At 37.4% G+C, this 7734-nt stretch overlaps 1 long non-coding RNA gene across 1 annotated transcript in view; it reads right to left on the reverse strand.

Annotated features, from left to right (window-relative positions):
• LOC307188219 overlaps nt 1-7734 on the reverse strand; it is a 119730-nt gene that overhangs the window by 71332 nt on the left and 40664 nt on the right. The gene's annotated exons all lie outside the window — the stretch shown is intronic.

Raw genomic sequence — 7734 nt, forward strand, 5'->3', positions numbered from 1 at the left:
AAAGAACTAGAAGAACAAACAGAGATGAACAATACTATAACTGAAATGAAAAATATACTAGACTGAATCAGTAGCAGAACAACTGAGGTGGAAGAATGGATAAGTGACTTGGAAGACAGAATGGTAGAAATCTCTGCCACAGAAAAGAGTAAAGAAAAAAGAATGAAAGGAAATAAAGACAGTCTCAGAGACCTCTGGGACGACATTAAATGCACCAACATTCGAATTATAGGGGTCCCAGAAGAAGAAAAAGAGAAAAGGCCTGAGAAAATATTTGAAGAGATTATAGTCAAAAACTTCCCTAACACGGGGAAGGAAAGAGTCACCCAAGTCAAGGAAGTACAGAGAGTCCCATATGGGATACACCAAAGCACGAACATGCTGAGGCACACATTGATCAAACTAACAAAAATTAAATACAAAGAGAAAATATTTAAAAAAAAACAAGGGGAAGCAACAAATAAAATACAAGGGAATCCTCATCAGGTTATCAGTTGATTTTTCAGCAGAAGCTCTGCAAGCCAGAAGGAAATGGCATGATACATTTAAAGTGATGAAAGGGAAAAACCTACAACCAAGATTACTCTACCCAGCAAGGATCTCATTCAGATTTGCAGAAATCAAAAGTTTCTCCGACAAGCAAAAGCTAAGAGAATTCAGCACCACCAAACCAACTTTACAACAAATGTTAAAGGAACTTCTCTAGGCAAGAAACACAGAAGAAGAGAACAAAAGAGGAAGGGAAGAAAGAAGATCTACAAAACAAACCCCAAACAATTAAGAAAATGACAATAGGAACATACATATCAATAATTATCTTAAATGTAAATGGATTAAACGCTCCAACCAAAGACAGACTGGCTGAATGGATACAGAAACAAGACCTGTGTATATGCTGTCTACAAGAGACCCACTTCAGACCTAGGGACACATACAGACTGAAAGTGTGGGGATGGAAAAAGATATTCCATGCAAATGGAAATCAAAAGAAAGCTGGAGTAGCAATACTCATATCAGACAAAATAGACTTTAAAGACTGTGACAAGAGGCAAGGAAGGACACTACATAATGATCAAGGGATCAACCCAAGAAGAAGATATAACAATTGTAAACATACATGCACCCAACACAGGAGCACCTCAAAACATAAGGCAAATGCTAACAGCCATAAAAGGGGAAATCGACAGTAATGTAATAAGAGTGGGGGAACTTAACATCTCACTTACACTAATAGATCATCCAGACAGAAAATTAATAAGGAAACGCAAGCCTTAAATGCTGCTTTCAGATGGAATGTCCTATAAGACCAGATAGACTTAATTGATATTTATAGGACATTCTATCCGAAAGCAGCAGAATACACATTCTTCTTAAATGCACAAGGAAGGTTCTCCAGGATAGATCACATTTTGGGTCACAAATTGAACCTTGGTAAATTTAAGAATATTGAAATCATTACAAGCATCTTTTCCAACCACAATGCTATGAGATTAGAAATCAATTACAGGAAAAAAACCTAAAAAAACACAAACACATGGAGGCTAAACAATATATTACTAAATAACCAATGGATCACTGAAGAAATCAAAGAGCAAATCAAAAAATACCTAGAGACAAATGACAACAACAAAAAAACAGCTATCCAAAACCTGTGGGAAGCAGCAAAAGCATTTCTAAGAGGGAAGTTTACAGCAATACAATCTTACCTCAAGAAACAAGAAAAGTCTTGAATAAACAACCTAACCTTACAACCAAAGCAACTAGAGAAAGAGCAAACAAAACCCAAAGTTAATAGAAGGAAAGAAATCATAAAGATAAGACCAGAAATAAATGAAATAGAGACAACGAAAACAATAGAAAAGATCAATGAAACTAAAAGCTGGTTCTCTGAGAAGATAAAATTGATAAACCTTTAGCCAGACTCATCAAGAAAAAAGGGAAAGGACTCAAATCAATAAAATTAGAAATGAAAAAGGAGAAGTTACAAAGGACACCACAGAAATACAAAGGATCATAAAAGACTACTACAAGCAAGTCTATGCCAATAAAATGGACAACCTAGAAGAAATGGACAATTCTTAGAGAGGTACAGCCTTCCAAGACTGAACTAGGAAGAAATAAAAAATACGAACAGACCAATCACAAGTACTGAAATTGAAACTGTGATTAAAAATCTTTCAACAAACAAAATTCCAGGACCAGATGCCTTCACAGTCAAATTCTATCAAACATTTAGAGAAGAGTTAACACCTACTCTTCCGAAACTCTTCCAAAAAACTGCAGAGGAAGGAACACTCCCAAGCTCATTCTACAAGACCACCATCACCCTCATACCAAAACCAGACAAGGATATCACACAAAAAAGAAAATTACAGGCCAATAACACTGATGAACATAGACACAAAAATCCACAACAAAATACTAGTGAACAGAATCCAACAACACATTAAAAGGATCATACACCATGATCAAGTGGGATTTATCCCAGGGATGCAAGCATTTTTCAATATCTGCAAATCAATCAGTGTTATATACCACGTCAACAAACTGAAGAATAAAAACCACATGATCATCTCAATAGAAAAAGCTTTTGACAAAATTCACAATGCATTTATGATAAAAAGTCTCCAGAAAGTTGGCACAGAGGGAACCTACTTCAACATAATAAGGCTATATGTGACAAACCCACAGCTAACATCATACTCAACAGTAAAAAGCAGAAAGCATGTTCTCTAAGATCAGGAACGAGAAAAGGATGTCCACTCTCGCCACTTTTATTCAACATAGTTTTGGAAGTCTCAGCCACAGCAATCAGAGAAGAAACAGAAATAAAAGGAATCCAAATTGAAAAAGAAGTAGTAAAACTGTCACTGTTTGCAGATGACATGATACTATATATAGAAAACCCTAAAGATGCTACCAGAAAACTACTAGAGCTCATCAATGAATTAGGTAAAGTTGCAGGATATAAAATTAATACACAGAAATCTCTTGCATTCCTATATACTAACAACAAAAGATCAGAAGGAGAAATCAAGGAAACAATCCCATTTACCACTGCATCAAAAAGAACAAAATACCTAGGAATAAATCTACCTAAGGAGGCAAAAGACCTGTACTCAGAAAACTATAAGATACTGATGAAGGAAATCAAAGATGACACAAACAGATGGAGAGATATACCATGTTCTTGGATTGGAAGAATCACTATTGTGAAAATGACTATACTACCCAAAGCAATCCACAGAGTCAATGCAATCCCTATCAAATTACCAATGGCATTTTTCACAGAACTAGAACGAAAAATTTCACAATTTGTATGGAAACCCAAAAGACCCCAAATAGCCAAAGCAATCTTGAGAAAGAAAAACAGAGCTGGAGGGCTTCCCTGGTGGCGTGGTGGTTAAGAATCAGCCTGGGGCTTCCCTGGTGGCGCAGTGGTTGAGAGTCTGCCTGCTGATGCAGGGGACGCGGGTTCATGCCCTGGTCCGGGAGGATCCCACATGCCGTGGAGCGGCTGGGCCCGTGAGCCGTGGCTGCTGAGTCTGCATGTCCGGAGCCTGTGCTCCGCAACGGGAGAGGCCACAACAGTGAGAGGCCTGTGTACCGCAAAAAAAAAAAGAATCAGCCTGCCAATGCAGTGGACATGGATTTGATCCCTGGTCCAGGAAGATCCCACATGCCGTGGAGCAACTAAGCCGGTGCGCCACAGCTACTGAGCCTACGCTCTACAGCCCATGAGCCACAACTACTGAGCCCATGTACCACAATTACTGAAGCCCGCGTGCCTAGAGCCCACGCTCCACAACAAGAGAAGCCACCACAATGGTAAGCCCATGCACCGCAACAGAGTAGCCCCCGCTCACTGCAACTAGAGAAAGACTGCGTGTAGCAATGAAGACCCAATACAGCCAAAAATAAAATAAATAAATTTATTTTTAAAAAGAGAAAAACTGAGCTGGAGGAATCAGACTCCCTGACTTCAGACTATATTACAAAGCTACAGTAATCAAAACAGTATGGTATTGCACAAAAAAAACCCAGAAATATAGATCAGTGGAACAGGATAGAAAGTCCAGAGATAAACCCACACACCTGTGGTCACCTAATCTATGACAAAGGAGGCAAGAATATACAATGGAGAAAAGACAGTTTCTTCAATAAATGGTGCTAGGAAAACTGGACAGCTACATGTAAAAGAATGAAATTAGAACACTCCCCAACACCATTAAAAAAAAAAAACTCAAAATGAATTAAAGACCTAAATGTAAGATCAGATACTATAAAACTCTTAGAGGAAAACATAGGCAGAACACTCCTTGACATAAATTGCAGCAAGATCTTTTTCAATCCACCTCCTAGAGTAATGAAAATAAAAATAAACAAATTGGGCCTAATGTAACTCAAAAGCTTTTGCATAGCAAAGTAACCATAAACAAAATGAAAAGACAACCTTCAGAATGGGAGAAAATATTTGCAAACGAAGCAACCGACAAGGGATTAATCTCCAAAATATACAAAGAGCTCATGCAGCCCAATATTAAAAAAAAAAAAACCCAATCAAAAAATGGGAAGATCTTGATAGATATTTATCCAAAGAAGACATAAAGATGGCTAAAAAGCACATGAAAAGATGCTCAACATCACTAATTATCAGAGAAATGTAAATCAAAATTACAATGAGGTATCACCTCACGCCAGTCAGAATGGCCATCATCAAAAAAGTCTACAAACAGTAAATGCTGGAGAGGGTGTGGAGAAAAGGGAACCCTCCTATGCTGCTGGTGGGAATGTAAACTGGTACAGCCACTATGGAGAACAGTATGGAGGTTCCTTAAAAAACTAACAGTAGAGCTACCATATGATCCAGCAATCCCACTCCAAGGCCTATATCTGGAGAAAACCATAATTCGAAAAGATACATGCAACCCAATGTTCACTGCAGCACTATTTACAATAGCCAGGACATGGAAGCAACCTAAATGCCCATCGACAGAGGAATGTATAAAGAAGATGTGGTACATATATACAGTGGAATATTACTCAGCCACAAAAAAAGAATGAAATAATGCCATTTGCAATGACATGGGTGGACCTAGAGATTGTCATAGAGTGAAGTCAGACACAGAAAGACAAATATCATATGATGTCACTTATATGTGCAATCTAAAAAAAGGGTAAAAATAAACTTATCTATAAAACAAATAGAGTTACAGATGTAGAAAACAAACTATGGTTACCAAGGAGTAAGGGAAGGGAGGAATAAACTAGAAGATTGGGACTGACATATACATACTACTATATATAGAACAGATAACTAATAAGGACCTACTGTATAGCACAGGGGACTCTACTCAATACTCTGTAATGACCTATATGGGAAAAGAATCTGAAAAAGAGTGGGTATAGGTATACGTATAACTGATTCACTTTGCTGTACAGCAGAAACTAACACAACATTGTAAAGCAACTATACTCCAATAAAAATTTAAAAACCCATCACATATACAACAACCACCATCAAAATTCCTTCCGTCATTTTTCCAAACTATCTTTATCCTGCTTCATACCTAATTTAGAACATATCATAAATATTATTTTAGCTGTAAAATGACCCATCCTATGGATGTACTACAATTTACTTATCTATTCCCTTCTTGTTAGAAAACTCACTTTCCATTTTTATTATAAATTTCACTTTAAAGAACATTTTTACACCAAAGATTTTTTTTAATTTCAGACATTCCCTTGAAAATAGATTTCTAGCATTAGAATTACTCCAGGTGTGAGTAATTACCCAAATGTGCAAATAATTTCAAAGTTTTCACTGTCCCACTGGCGAAAGGGCTCTCATTTCCATGTTGATTTCTGACATTTCACTTTCCCGTATTCAGCAGCCTTTCTCCCCTAAACCACTCTTCTCCGGAGCCTTCTCTCCTGGACTGGCCTCCTCCCTCCCTTAGGCCTCCTTCTCCAGCACTAGTAGAACCCGCCCCAGTTTCTTAGGCTTAAGTGTCTCACTTTTAAGAAGGCAGAGTTTTGTTATGAATTTGCTTTTGTTTCTGTTTCACTCATCCTCCAGCCCTGCCACAGCACACTCAAAAGAGTATTCCATTCGCATTAGTTTTTAAATCATGTGGATCACATATTTATCTGACCTGTTTTATAGAAGGTGAACTCTTCAGTGATTAGAAACACTTTTTAAGCATTTAACATCAAAAAAAAACACAATATAGTCCTATAATCTACTATCTAATTTCCTTTTTGTAAATTTTCCACAAGTTCCTTGTTAAATTCAAATTATTTGCACTAGTTTACATGTTCGCCCAACATCGGGCTTTCAATAATTTCTGCCCTCTACTCCTCCAATTACACAAAACAAAAAAGTTTCCTTCTTTCTTTCCTCCAAGACAAGTTAGACAACTTTTAAGAAATTTAAATCTTTTTTTCAGAATCCCATTAACTATTTATTTAGTTCCATCACACTGAGATTAGCACAAACATATACATTAAGTCTAAATTGCTCAGAAAGGTGAAAATTAACACAATGTACAAACACACTGCAAAACATAATATAAAACCACAATCATAAACATATGTATCCATCAAACCAGAAGCTGTCAATCTATATCTGGTCGGCTGTTCCTACATTTTCCCATTAACACTTGCTTATTACTTATTTCACTTAGCTCAGCACAGCCCCACAAGGAAGCAACAAACACCGAGTGCCGAAGGTTTAAGAACAATTCATAAGGAAGGGAAGGAGAAAAGTTGGAAGACTTCTGAATTTCAAAATCAAAATCACAAAAAGTTTACACAGTACCTTCATCTGCTTGCAAATTAAGAAAAAATCAGCATCATATAACTTTAGTAACAAAACAGAGCCTGTGATATAAGGTGAGGCACAGAGCTCTACCTCAGACCATCTCTCCTTTCCTTCATTCTGTATGGACCTTCACTTACTCTGCCACCTGAGGCCAATGCTGTGAAAATGAGACACAGCGGCGGCCAGAGATTCTGCTTTCTAGCAAGCTCCCAGGAGCTTGTTACTGCTGCTAGTTTGAGGACCGAAAACCTGAGTATCAAATACAGACTTCAGCATCTAAGAACTTTGTAATTACTGGATTTATAGCAAAAGTTTCCAAACTACAGTATCAATCATTGGCTCACTTTCTTTCATTAAATAGAAGTTCCTCAAAGAGAGAAAAGCCACCTTGTTTTTCCTTAATATTAACACAGGTGGGGCGCATTCTATTGTATTTAACAAAATAGATCAGAAACTGGTAAGGTGGGTTGCCTTGAGGAAGGAACCAGCCAACTTGGAGGAGGGAGAGGAGGAAGGGTTTTCACTGAATATTCTTTTGCAGCTTTTAATGTTGAATCACGTGAGTCAATTATTCAGAAAATAAACTTTATTTTAAAATTTTAAACCATTTCATAGGCTATTCTGGAAGCTGACTAAATGTTAAATTAATCCATTTCCCAGGAAAGTAAGTGGTCGGGCCAGGGAGACAAGTTACTTTACTTAGCATTTTTCTTCACACAGGGAACATGCCTTAGCTTAACCACCTCCTAGGATCACGCCAATATTATATTTTCATTATGATAATATTTTCAACCCCATTACTCTTCTCCAGCACCAGAAGGACCCAATAGCATGCCTTGATTCACAGGAAATACGAAAAAGCTTCTACGTGCACCTCTAGTGAGTCAGGTTCTCACTGCAGAGAACTT

The sequence above is a fragment of the Stenella coeruleoalba genome (genome assembly GCF_951394435.1).
Source record: "Stenella coeruleoalba genome assembly, chromosome: 6".
In the NCBI taxonomy this organism is placed as follows: domain Eukaryota; kingdom Metazoa; phylum Chordata; class Mammalia; order Artiodactyla; family Delphinidae; genus Stenella; species Stenella coeruleoalba.